Here is a 12,880-nt window from a genome sequence, read left to right as displayed (position 1 = left end):
CGCGACAATCAGCGATTTTCATTTCATGAAACGCTCTTTCATTTTGAGTCTTTTCCGAGAATTGCCTGACTCAAAGAGAAAAAATTGGGCACAATCAGCTGAACGCGACTTTGTGGGACACGCAAACATGTTATACAGCAAGTCAGGTGTTGACAGCTGATCCATTCCCATCAAATCGACGCTTTACAAATGTTCCGGAGCGATGGAACAATCACAAACTCCAGTCATATACGGAATGCAGCTGGCGCCAGCTGGTTCCATGGTGTAGTGCTTATCACGTCTGCTTTACACGGAGCAGGTCTTCGGTTCAAGCCCCATTGGAACCATTGCTGCTTTTGGACAAGTTGTGAACAATTGAATTTCCATGTGAACAGAAACACAACCACGAAAGAGGAAATGCTGGAAAATCTCAGCAAGTCTGGCAGCATCTGTAGGGAGAGTAAAGAGCTAACGTTTCGAATCCGTTGACTCTTTGTCAAACCTAAAAGACAGAGAAAGTGGGAAATATTGATACTGTGGAGGGAGAAAGAAAGATGAGCCATAGCCACAGAAACCCAGGGACCGGGTGCTAATGGCCACAGAAACCCAGGGGACAGAGTGCAGAATGGCTTTGAATTCAGAAAACAAAGTGAAATGTATTTAAATATAAATGTGATGGAATTTATTGGAACTTAACGATGAGGTTGAACTGAACAGCAGCAACGGACAGATCCAAAGAGCATCCTTTATTGGGACTGGGTCAAATTCAATTGCTGATCATGTCGGTATTCAGATTAAACGCGCCAAAAAGCTCAAAATCAGCAAAAAAAAAGATAATAAATCAGCAAAACGCAAATATTTCAGGTATCAACCTGAAAGCGATGGGCAGAGATTTCTCCTTGTAATGATGGTATTATTCACACAAAAGAGAAGATAAAATCTTGAACCCCGTGGAATGCAAAGGCGACGGTCCTTGGCTGGAAAATGGGAATGAAACAGACAGGGGTTTGAGGGGTAGCAGAGGCACAATGGGCCGATGGGCTTCTTTCCCAGTGGATTCACTCGATGGGTTCACGTCAGCATCGATCATTGGGATTTAAAATGATCGCCCGAACAGTGACTTGAACCCTGGACCCTCAGATTAAAAGTCTGATGCTCTACCGACTGAGCTATACGGGCTGGGAGTGATCCCATCTGTAGTGACCGCATTCACACTTCGCTGTTGCTCCTCTCGCTCCGCTGTTGCTCCTCTTTTCTCTGCTTGTGCTGTGCCTCTGCTCTAAAACAACCACACTCCAGTAACACTGGGCTGGTTGCCTGCAAACATATGAGGCAAGTAGATCATTTCGTGATAGAATTGTTTTGTTGTCACGTACGAGGATCGAACCCGCGACCTCGGCGTTTTTAGCACCACGCTGTAATCATTGAGCTAACCGGCCATTGCCATACGGGCACCTCGTGTAACCATGTCGATTCCAAATTTAGTCCAGTCTTGAATGGAGAATTGAGTATTCTTTCCTGACTGATCGCGAACAAGCTGGATCGCGCAAATTTGCCTTTTGTTAATTCCACCGTTTAGGTTGCCAGCAAGCCGTAAGGATTTGCTTTCCCCTAGAACTTTCTCACCAACACTAACGCTGGCTTCCGCATTGTTGAACACATTGTGCCTGGAGCATCTCCCAATCTGCAAACATTCTCCTCAACAAATTTCTCATGTATTCATCTTTATGATCGAAATTTCACAGTAACTTATTGGCAGTGTTAATGTACGCCTACTTGTGCCAGTAAAGATTATTATTATTCTAGCACGGGATGTGCTACGGCTCACATTTCCAGTACTTGTCCGCAAAAGCCTTTGGGCGGCTTTTTTCATTGAAAGAGTAAAATCAGCTGACCCTGTGATTTCAAAATCCAGTCGAAATGGAACCGTGCCGCAATAAAGTGCGTGCGGATTATTCAGTAAGAAGTCTCACAACACCATATTAAAGTCCAACAGGTTGATTTGAAATCGTGAGCTTTGGCAGCGCTGTGCCTTCATCATGTAAAGTGGTCCTTCATCACTTCAACTGATGAAGGGACGGCGCTGCCAAAGCTTGTGATTTCAAATAAACCTGTTGCTGTTACACTTCTTGTTGCTGTCACACTTCTTTCTATATCCAGCGCCAGCATCTCAACATCATGCAAATTATTTGCAATTGCAGGACAGGCCCTCACATTAGTCCGAATGGACGGCTGCTGCTTCAGCACGAAATGATGATGAGCCAGCTGAATTTTAAATTGGGGTAAATGGTTCGGGTATTTAGAAGCTAAGGACATTAACTGGGAGATCATGCGTCGTCTCGCAATAGATTAGCAAACAAGTATACTTCTCGCCTTAAGGTATTTTGATCGTTCCAGACGAAGTTTCAGTGTAATTACCTGAGGAAGGAGCAGCGCTCCGGAAGCTAGTGACATCGGAACAAACCTGTTCGACTTTAACCTGGTGTTGTAAGACTTCTTACTGTGCTCACCCCAGTCCAACGCCCGCATCTCCACATCAGTGTAATGAGCACCACATTATAAATGGGTAGTGCAGCTTTTTGAAAAAGACATTTCGAAGCATCAAATGTATTTGGCGTAGCCAGCAAACGACTGCATGTTAAGCAATCGGTTTGTTGAAGGTGGCAGCATTTGAGTCAAATTACTGGCAAGAGGGTTAGTAATTCCTGCACAGCGCTGCTGATCTATTCAATGCCGCAATTTCAAGGTAGACTGATATGACATGGTACCGTGGCTATTTGCAATGCTGCCTGGAGCAGATTCGCCTGAATTATTGCAATGAAGGAGACGTAAAACACAGTTCACAGCGACGTGAATTGTCATCTGCAGGAGTTCGCTATTGATTAGGAGACGTTGGCACATTTGTGACACAGAAATGTATAAGAACGACAGTTTCTCAGAAAAAGTGGCAGATACTGTCCAAGAGGCGCGAAACAGTTAGAGGGGACTCTGCGCCTCCGCAGCGGAGTCAAAATGCCGCTCCAGCTTGCCGGAAAAGGGGAGATTATTTCAGTATGTGGTTACGTCGTTGGCCAGTACGGGGATCGAACCCGCGACCTTGGCGCTATTAGCACCACGCTCTAACCATCTGAGCTAACCGCCCATTTATGCATTTTGGGCTGGAGTGACCATGCCGTTTCCAAATTCACTCCAGTCCTGAATGGTGGGCTCGTCTGACATGTTGCGTGGCTATTTCCAACGTTGTCTGGAGCAGATTTGCCTGAAAATTGCAGGAATTGGAGGTAAGACATTGTTCAGGACGACGTGAATTGTCATCGCTGTAGACTAGGAAACTTTGGAAACATGTTACCGACTAGTTTGTGGCGCAGAAATGTAAAAGAATGAAAAAGTGGCAGATATTATCCAAGAGGAGTCAAGCGGATAAAAGGGAGCCTGCGCTGCCTCAGGTCAGTAATAATGCTGCGACAGCAGCACTGGGCTGGTTGCCTGCAAACACATGAGGCAAGCATGTCATTTCGTGACGGAGTTGTTTTGTTGACCCGTACGAGGATCGGCCCCGCCCACCTTGGCTTTATTGGGACCACGCTCCAACCATTGAGCTAACGGCCTTGTACGGATGATCACCTCGTGTGACCATGTCGATTCCAAATTTCGTCAAGTGGTGAATGGAGAATTGAGTATTCTTTCCTGACTGATCGCGAACAAGCTGGATCGGGCGAATTTGCCTTTTGTAAATTCCACCCTTTAGGTTGCCAGCAAGCCGTAAGGATTTGCTTTCACCTTGAACTTTCTGCACGTTTCCAACTGACAAACTTCTCACCAACACTTACGCTGGCTTCGGCATTGTTGAACACATTGTGCCTGGAGCCTCGCCCAATCTGCAAACTTTCTCCTCATCAAATTTGTCATTTATTCACCTTTATGACCAACCAGCTGGCGGCTGCTACACTCCTTATATGACCGGAGTTTGCGATTGTTCCATTGCTCCGGAACCATTGTACAGCGTCGATCTGATGGTAATGGATCATCTGTCAACACCTAACTTGCTGTATCACATGTTTGCGTGTCCCACAAAGTCGCGTTCAGCTGATTGTGCCCAATTTTTTCTCTTTGAATCAGGCAATTCTCGAAAAAGACTCAAAATGAAAGAGCGTTTAATGAAATGAAAATGAAACGAAAATCGCTCATTGTCACAAGTAGGCGTCAATGAAGTTACTGTGAAAAGCCCCTAGTCACCACATTCCGGTGCCTGTTCGAGGAGGCTGGTACGGCGCGGAAGTTGTTAGGCAAAGGGGAGTTTTGTAAAGAACAAATTTGAAGCAAGCGTGCTGGACGCAGCGAACCTTGAGTCAGAATGTTGAGTCATTGAGAATCAGGAAGTGACTGTCCCAAACCTAACTGGGAATAACCAGTCTCCAGGAAAGGGACTCGGTGGGCGGAGTATCGGAGTGAAGCGTCGAAGAGCAGTACAGCTCTGAACTCGCCCTGAATCCAGAGTCCGAATATGCTGTCCGGATTCAGAGAGTGGAGCAGGGCAAAGGAAGCAGCCGTTTGTTCTGGAGGAGAGGCACAGCATAAGAAGAGGAAGGAGGGGCAACGGCGGAGCGAGACGAGCAACAGCGAAGGGGGAATGCGGTCACTACAGGCAGCTTCACTCACAGACCGGATAGCTCAGTCGGTAAAGCATCAGACTTTTAATCTGAGGGTCCAGGGTTCAAGTCCCTGTTCGGGCGATCGCTTTAGATCCCAATGATCGACGTTGACCTGAACTCATCGAGAGAATCCACTGGGAAATAAACCCATCGGCCCATTGTGCTTCTGCTACCCCTCAAACAGCGAACTGTTCCAATCCCAGTTTCCAGCCAAGGACCGTCGCTTTTGTGTTCCATGGCGTTCAAGGTTTCATCTATTCTCCTTTGTGTGAATAATACCATCATTACAAGGAGAAATCTCTGCCCATCGCTTTAAGATTCATCCCTGAAATATTTGCGTTATGCTGATTTATTATCATTTTTTTGCTGATTTTGAGCTTTTAGGCGCGTTGAATCTGAATTCTGACATGATTACTAGTTTGCTAGTGCAGTTGGGGACGGTTTAAACTAATGTGGCAGGGGGATGGGAACCGATGTAGGAAGTCAGTGGGGACGGAAACAAAAGGCAGGAAGGGAGAGTGTTTAAAGCATGACCAGAGAAAGCAGGACAGAGAGCAGGGAAAGTCTACATTAAACTGCATTTATTTCAATGCAAGGGGCCTGACGGGCAAAGCGGATGAACTCAGGGCATGGAAGGGCACATGGGTCTGGGGTATTATAGCTATGACTGAAACATGGCTAAGGGAGGGGCAGGACTGGCAGCTCAATGTTACGGGGTACAGATGCGATAGAAAGGATAGAATAGGAAGTAAGAGAGGAGGGGGAGTGGCGTTTTTGATTCGGGAGAACATCACGGCAGTACTTAGAGGGGATATATCCGAGTGTTCTCCCACTGAGTCTATATGGGTGGAACTGAAAAATAAGAAGGGTGAGATCACCTTGATAGGACTGTACTACAGGATCCCAAATAGTCAGCGGGAAATTGAGGAGCAAATATGTATGGAGATAGCTGCAAGAAAAATAGGGTGGTAATAGTAGGGGACTTTAACTTTCCCAACATTGACTGGGACAACCATAGCATTAGGGGCTTGGATGGAGGGAAATTTGTTGAGTGTATTCAGGAGGAATTTCTCATTCAGTATGTGGATGGACCGACTAGAGAGGGGGCAAAACTTGACCTCGTCTTGGGAAATAAGGAAGGGCAAGTGACAGAAGTGTTAGTGAGGGATTGCTTTGGGACAAGTGACCATAACTCCATTAGTTTTAAGATAGCCATGGAGAATGATATGTCTGGCCCAAGAGTTCAAATTCTTAATTGGGGCAAGGCCAATTTTGATGGTATCAGACAGGAACTTTCAGAGGTAGATTGGGAGAGACTGTTGGCAGGCAAATGGACGGCTGGTAAATGGGAGGCTTTTAAAAATGTGTTAACCAGGGTTCAGGGTAAGCACATTCCCTTTAGAGTGAAGGGCAAGGCTGGTAGAAGTTGGGAATCCTGGATGACTCGAGATATTGAGACTCTGGTCAAAAAGGAGAAGGAGGCTTATGACGTACATAAACAACTGGGATCAAGTGGATCCCTTGAAGAGTATAGAGATTGTCGAAATAGAGTTAAGAGGGAAATCAGGAGGGCAAAAAGGGACATGAAATTGCTTTGGCAAATAATGCAAAGGAGAATCCAAAGAGCTTCTACAGATAAATAAAGGGAAAAATAGTAACTAGGGACAAAGTAGGGCCTCTTAAGGATCAACAAGGGCATCAATGTGCAGAGCCACAAGAGTTGAGTGAGATCCTGAATGAATATTTCTCATCGGTATTCACGGTGGAGAAAGGCATGGATGTCAGGAAACTAAGGGAAATAAATAGTGATGTCTTGAGAAGTGTGCATATTACGGAGGAGTAGGTGCTGGATGCCGTAAAGTGCATCAAGGTAGATAAATCACCGGGACTTGATTAAATGTATCCCAGGATGTTGTGTGAGGCTAGGGAGGAAATTGCAGGTCCCCTAACAGAGATATTTGAATCATCGGCAGCCACAGGTGAGGTGCCTGAAGATTGGAGAGTAGCGAATGTTGTGCCCTTGTTTAAGAAGGGCAGCAGGAAAAGCCTGGGAACTACAGACCGGTGAGCCTAACGTCTGTAGTAGGTAAGTTGTTAGAAGGTATTCTGGGAGACAGGATCGACAATCATTTAGAGAGGCAAGGACTGATTCGGGGCAGTCAGCATGGCTTTGTGCGTGGAAATCCATGTCTCACAAATTTGATTGAGTTTATTGTGGGGCTTAACAAGAAGGAAGATGAGGGCAGTGCAGTAGACGTTGTCTACATGGACTTTAGCAAAGCCTTTGACAAGGTACCGCATGGTAGGTTGTTGCAGAAGGTTAAAGCTCACGGGATCCAGGGTGAGGTTGCCAATTGGAATCAAAATTGGCTGGACGACAGAAGACAGAGGGTGGTTGTAGAGGGTTGTTATTCAAACTGGAGGCCTGTGACCCGTGGTGTGCCTCAGGGATCGGTGCTGGGTCCACTGTTATTTGTGATTTATATTAATGATTTGGATGAGAATTTATGAGGCCTGGTTAGTAAGTTTGCAGATGATACCAAGATTGGTGGCACAGTGGATAGTGAAGAAGGATATCTAGGATTGCAACGGGATCTTGATCAATTAGGCCAGTGGGGCGAAGAATGGCAGATGGAGTTTAATTTAGATAAATGTGCGGTGATGCATTTTGGCAGATCGAATCAGGCCAGGACCTACTCAGTTAATGGTATGGCGTTGGGGAGAGTTACAGAACAAAGAGATCTAGGAGTACAGGTACATAGCTCCTTGAAGGTGGAGTCGCAGGTGGACAGGGTGGTGAAGAAGGCATTCAGCATGCTTGGTTTCATTGGTCAGAACATTGAATACAGGAGTTGGGACGTCTTGTTGAAGTTGTACAAGACATTGGTACGGCCACACTTGGAATACTGTGTGCAGTTCTGGTCACCCTATTATAGAAAGGATATTATTAAACTAGAAAGAATGCAGAAAAGATTTACTAGGATGTTACCGGGACTTGATGGTTTGAGTTATAAGGAGAGGCTGGATAGACTGGGACTTTTTTCCCTGGAGCGTAGGAGGCTTAGGGGTGAACTTATAGAGGTCTATAAAATAATGAGGGGCATAGATAAGGTAGATAGTCAACATCTTTTCCCAAAGGTAGGGGAGTCTAAATCTAGAGGGCATAGGTTTAAGGTGAGAGGGGAGAGATTCAGAAGGGCCCAGAGGGGCAATTTCTTCACTCAGAGGGCAGTGAGTGTCTGGAATGTGCTGCCAGGCGTAGTAGTAGAGGCGGGTACAATTGTGTCGTTTAAAAAGCATTTAGATAGTTACATGGGTAAGATGGGTAAAAAGGGTTATGGGCCAAGTGCGGGCAACTGGGACTAGCTTAATGGTAAAAACTGGGCGACATGGAGTGGTTGGGCCGAAGGGCCTGTTTCCATGCTGTAAACTTCTATGATTCTATGATCAGAAATTGAATTTCATCCAGTCCCAATAAAGGATGCTCTTTGGATCTGTCCATTGCTGCTGTTCAGTGAAACCTCATTGTTATATTCCATCACATTTATATTTAAATGCATTTCACTTTGTTTTCTGAATTCAAAGCCATTCTGCACTCTGTCCCCTGGGTTTCTGTGGCCATTAGCACTCGGTTTCCCTGGGTTTCTGTGGCTATGGCTCATCTTTCTTTCTCACTCCGTCTAAATATTTCCCAGTTTCTCTGTCTGTTAGCTTTGACAAAGAGTCAACGGACTCGAAACGTTAGCTCTTGACTGTCGCTACAGATACTCCCAAACTTGCTGTGATTTCCCAGCATTTCCTCTTTCGTGGTTGTATTTCTGTTCACATGGAAATTCAATTGTTCACAACTTGTCAAAACGCAGCAATGGTTCCACTGGGGCTCGAACCAAGGAACTGCTGCATGTAAAGCAGACGTGTTAACCATTACGCCATGGACCAAGCTGGCGGTGATTGCACTCCTTATATGACTGGAGTTTGTGATTGTGCCATCGCTCCGGAACCTTTGTAAAGCGTCTCTTTGATGGGAATGGATCAGCTGTCAACACCTGACTTGCTGTATAACATGTTTGCGTGTCCCACAGCGTCGTGTTCAGCTGATTGTGCCCAATCTTTTCTCTTTGAGTCAGGTAATTCTCGAAAAAGACTCAAAACGAAAGAGCGTTTAATGAAATGAAAATGAAATGAAAATTGCTCATTGGCACAAGTAGGCTTCAATGAAGTTACAGTGAAAAGCCCCTAGTCACCACATTCCGGCGCCTGTTCGAGGAGGCCGGTACGGCGCGGAAGTTGTTAGGCAAAGGGGAGGTTTCGCTTTTGTAAAGAACAGAATTGAAGCAAGCGTGCTGGACGCAGCGAACCTTGAGTCAGAATGTTGAGTCATTGAGAGTCAGGAAGTGACTGTCTCAAACCCAACAGGGAATAACCAGTCTCCAGGAAAGGGACTCGGTGGGCGGAGTATCGCAGTGAAGCGTCGAAGAGCAGCACAGCTCTGAACTCGCCCTGAATCCAGAGGCGGAGCTGCTGATATGCTGTCCGGATTCAGAGAGTGGCGCAGGGCAAAGGAAGCAGATGTTTGTTCTGGAGGTGAGGCACAGGACAAGCAGAGGCAAGAAGAGCAACAGCGGAGCGAGAGGAGCAACAGCGAAGGGGGAATGCGGTCACTACAAGCGGCATTACTCACAGCCCGGATAGCTCAGTCGGTAGAGCATCAGACTTTTAATCTGAGGGTCCAGGGTTCAAGTCCCTGTTCGGGCGATCATTTTAGATCCCAATGATCGATGCTGACGTGAACGCATCGAGTGAATCCACTGGGAAAGAAGCCCATCGGCCCATTTTGCCTCTGCTACCCCTCAAACCCCTGTCTGTTACAATCACAGTTTCCAGCCAAGGACCGTCGCCTTTGCATTCCAGGGGGTTCAAGATTTCATCTATTCTCTTTTGTGTGAATAATACCATCATTACAAGGAGAAATCTCTGCCCATCGCTTTCAGGTTGATACCTGAAATATTTGCGTTATGCTGATTTATTATCATTTTTTTTGCTGATCTTGAGCTTTTAGGCGCGTTGAATCTGAATTCCGACATGATCAGAAATTGAATTTCATCCAGTAAAGGATGCTCTCTGGATCTGTCCTTTCCTGCTCTTCAATTAAACCTCATTGTTATGTTCCAATAAATTCCATCATATATTACATGTAAATACATTTCTCTTTGTTTTCTGAATTCATTGAGAATGCTGGCAGGCAATGCGATGTTCTGTAATGCTAGTTCGTACTGACTTTGTATTGAAGTGTAACTGCAGTATTATGTTCATTGACAAAGCAAGTATTGTCAGCGCCGATTGCTAACTGTGCCGCCACCTGCAGATTCCCCTCCAAGGAACACGCGCCATATTCACTTGGAACCATATCCCCATTCACTCACTCTTGTTGGGTACAAATCATGGAGCTTCCTTCCTAACCGCTTTCTGGGTGCACCTACACCACATGGACTGCAGAGTTCCAGAAATCCACACCACACCCAGTTTCACGGGAATTAGATGAGAGCTGAAATTATGGAGCGCTAGTGTATTGCTTTTAGTAGTTTGAAATTGCAGTTTGTGGTGGAATGACCATAATGATGTCTAGGAAATGTTGTGTCAATGTTCTAAGATAAAGGAATTGGATACAGAATGGCTGTTGGTGTGGTGAGTGGCACGTTTTGCCAAGGTGAAATTCGAACAAGGGTCACAGCACCGAATGGGTATTGAGAAAAGGCAGTGAGTGAGAGAAACGCGCGTTTAACAGATTGGCAGAACAAAATGTAAAAGGTGATTGAAAGTTGGGGAAGGGACAGGAGGCAAAGGGGAATTTGAGATGGCGAAGTGTCACGAGATACAGAGCATTAGTTGGGAAATTTCGAAATATTTCAGTCTGTAAACTAATTTTTGGACAAAATATTTTTAAAGGACAGAGTGCTGATTTGCTTATTTAAGAGCTCACAGGTAATGGTCATGATGCACGCTAATTAAATAGGGGTTGGAAAGAGATTGCGACTCAACACGCCAGCTTTGGCAACGCACAGATGGGGGAAGCTGGTTGTATTTCTATTCACATGGAAATTCAGTTGGCAACGAGATGTCCAAAAGCAGCAATAATTCCACAGGAGCTCGAACCCAGGACCTCCCGCGTCAAAAGCAGGCGTGCTAACCACTACACCGTGGAACCAGCTGGCGACACACTAATCTCTTGATATTACTGGAGGTTGTGATTGTTGCAAATCGTCCATTTGGTGGGATTTGCTCAGTTGTCAGCACCTGACCTGTTGCAGACATGTTTGCCTTTTCCTTAAAGTCGCGTTTATCTGATTGTTCTGAACGTTTTTGCAATTTCCCCCGCAAAAGAGACATAACGAAAGAGCTTTTCAATGTTGCGGCGCTGAGAATGTGGGCTCAGGGGAGATTTCACTTTTGGAAAGAACATTTTTGAAGCTGATGCGTTGGAGCCAGTGAAACGTGAGTCAGAATGTTGAGTAATTGAGAGTCAGGAAGTGACTGCCCCAAACCCAACTGGGAATGATTGTCTAACTGACGAGGGAAATGTAAAGTTTGAACGATGCAATGTTCGCGGCCAGCCAGTAATAGTCATTATTGGGGGCTTTGCTCTGGCTTGGATAGCGCAGTCGGTAGAACATCTGGCTTTTAATCTGAGGGTCCAGAGTTCAAATTCCTCCTCGGGCGGTAATTTCAATGATTGATGCTGACGTGAACTCATCGAGTTAATTAACACCGAGGAAGCCCGTCGGCCCATTGTGTCTCTGCTGCCCCACAAACCCCTGTCTGTTCCAATCTCAGCACAAGGTCCGTCGCCTTGAAATTCCACAGCGGTTCCAGGTCTCATCTAAACTCTTCTTGTGTGAATAATAACATCATTGCAAGGAGAAATCCCTGCTCGTCGCTTTGAGATAGATAACTCAAGTATCTGTGTCATGCTTACTTTTGTTTGATTTTTTTTGCTGAATTTGAGCTTTAAGGCGAGTTGAATGTGAATTCCGACATGTTCCGAATTCGAATTCCATCCATCCTCAATAGACGAGGCTACTTCCATCTGCCCTTTCCTGCAGCATGGCAGCATGCCTTAATGACTATCGACCAATGGCACGGATATCCATCATCATGAAGTGCTTCGAAAAGTTAGTCATGGCACGAATCAACTCCAGCCTCCCAGATTGCCTTGATCCACTACAGTTCGCCTACCACTGCAACAGGTCTACAGCAGACGCCATCTCCATGGCCCTGCACTCCACCCTGGAACACCTAGGTAACAAAGGTACCTCTGTCCGACTCCTATTTATCGACTACAGCTCAGCCGTCAACACCATCATTCCTACGAAACTCATCACCTAACTCCATGGCCTTGGCCTTGGCTCCTCCCTCTGCGACTTGATCCTGAACTTTCTAACGCACAGGCCACAACACTTACTCCACAATCATCCTAAACACCGGTGCCCCACAAGTCTGTGGCTTCAGCCCCCACCTATACCACTTATATACCGATGACAGTGTGGCCAAATTCCCCTCCAACTCGATTTTCAAATTTGCTGATGACACCACCATAGTGGGTCGGATTTCAAAAAATGAGGAGACAGAGTACAGGAATGAGATAGAAAACCTGGTGAACTGGTGCGACGACAATAATCTCTCCCTCAATGTCAAGAAACGAAGGAGATTGTCATCGACGTCAGGAAGCGTAGTGGAGAACATGCCCCTGTCTACATCAATGGGAACGAAGTAGAAAGTGTCGAGTGCTTCAAGCTTTTTGGTGTCCAGATCACCAACAACCTGTCCTGGTCCCCCCATGCCGACACTATAGTTAAGAAAGCCCAACAACCGCTCTACGTTCTCAGAAGACTAAGGAAATTTGACATGTCAGCTACGATACTACCAACTTCTACAGATGCACCACAGAAAGCATTATTTCCGGTTACATCACTGCTTGGCATGGAGTCTGCTCTGCCCAAGACCGCAAGAAACTAACAAAGGTTGTGAATGTAGCCCACTCCATCACGCAAACCAGCCTCCCATCCATTGACTCTGTCTATAATTCCCGCTGCCTCAGAAAGGCAGCCAGCAAAATTAAGGACCCCATGCACCCCGGACATACTCCCTTCCACCTCCTTCCATCAGGAGAAAGATACCAACGTTTGAGGTCCTGTCCCAACCGACTCAAGAACAGCTTCTTCCCTACTGTCATCAGACTTTTGAATGGACCT

General features: G+C 46.0%; 4 non-coding genes across 4 annotated transcripts; 2 read left to right on the top strand and 2 right to left on the bottom strand.

Annotated features, from left to right (window-relative positions):
- Nucleotides 1–1,085: 1,085 nt before the first annotated feature.
- Nucleotides 1,086–1,158, bottom strand: trnak-uuu (transfer RNA lysine (anticodon UUU)). The gene has a single exon. It is a non-coding gene; the product is annotated as a tRNA-Lys (tRNA).
- A 1,889-nt stretch (nucleotides 1,159–3,047) lies between these two features.
- trnai-aau (transfer RNA isoleucine (anticodon AAU)) lies at nucleotides 3,048–3,121 on the bottom strand. Its single transcript has one exon. It is a non-coding gene; the product is annotated as a tRNA-Ile (tRNA).
- A 1,518-nt stretch (nucleotides 3,122–4,639) lies between these two features.
- Nucleotides 4,640–4,712, top strand: trnak-uuu (transfer RNA lysine (anticodon UUU)). The gene has a single exon. It is a non-coding gene; the product is annotated as a tRNA-Lys (tRNA).
- Nucleotides 4,713–9,313: 4,601 nt separating this feature from the next.
- Nucleotides 9,314–9,386, top strand: trnak-uuu (transfer RNA lysine (anticodon UUU)). The gene has a single exon. It is a non-coding gene; the product is annotated as a tRNA-Lys (tRNA).
- Nucleotides 9,387–12,880: the final 3,494 nt, after the last annotated feature.

Source organism: Scyliorhinus torazame, chromosome 4, assembly GCF_047496885.1.
Source record: "Scyliorhinus torazame isolate Kashiwa2021f chromosome 4, sScyTor2.1, whole genome shotgun sequence".
In the NCBI taxonomy this organism is placed as follows: domain Eukaryota; kingdom Metazoa; phylum Chordata; class Chondrichthyes; order Carcharhiniformes; family Scyliorhinidae; genus Scyliorhinus; species Scyliorhinus torazame.
The sequence above is the reverse complement of the archived record's forward strand: the minus strand, read 5'-3'. Positions and strand labels throughout refer to the sequence as shown.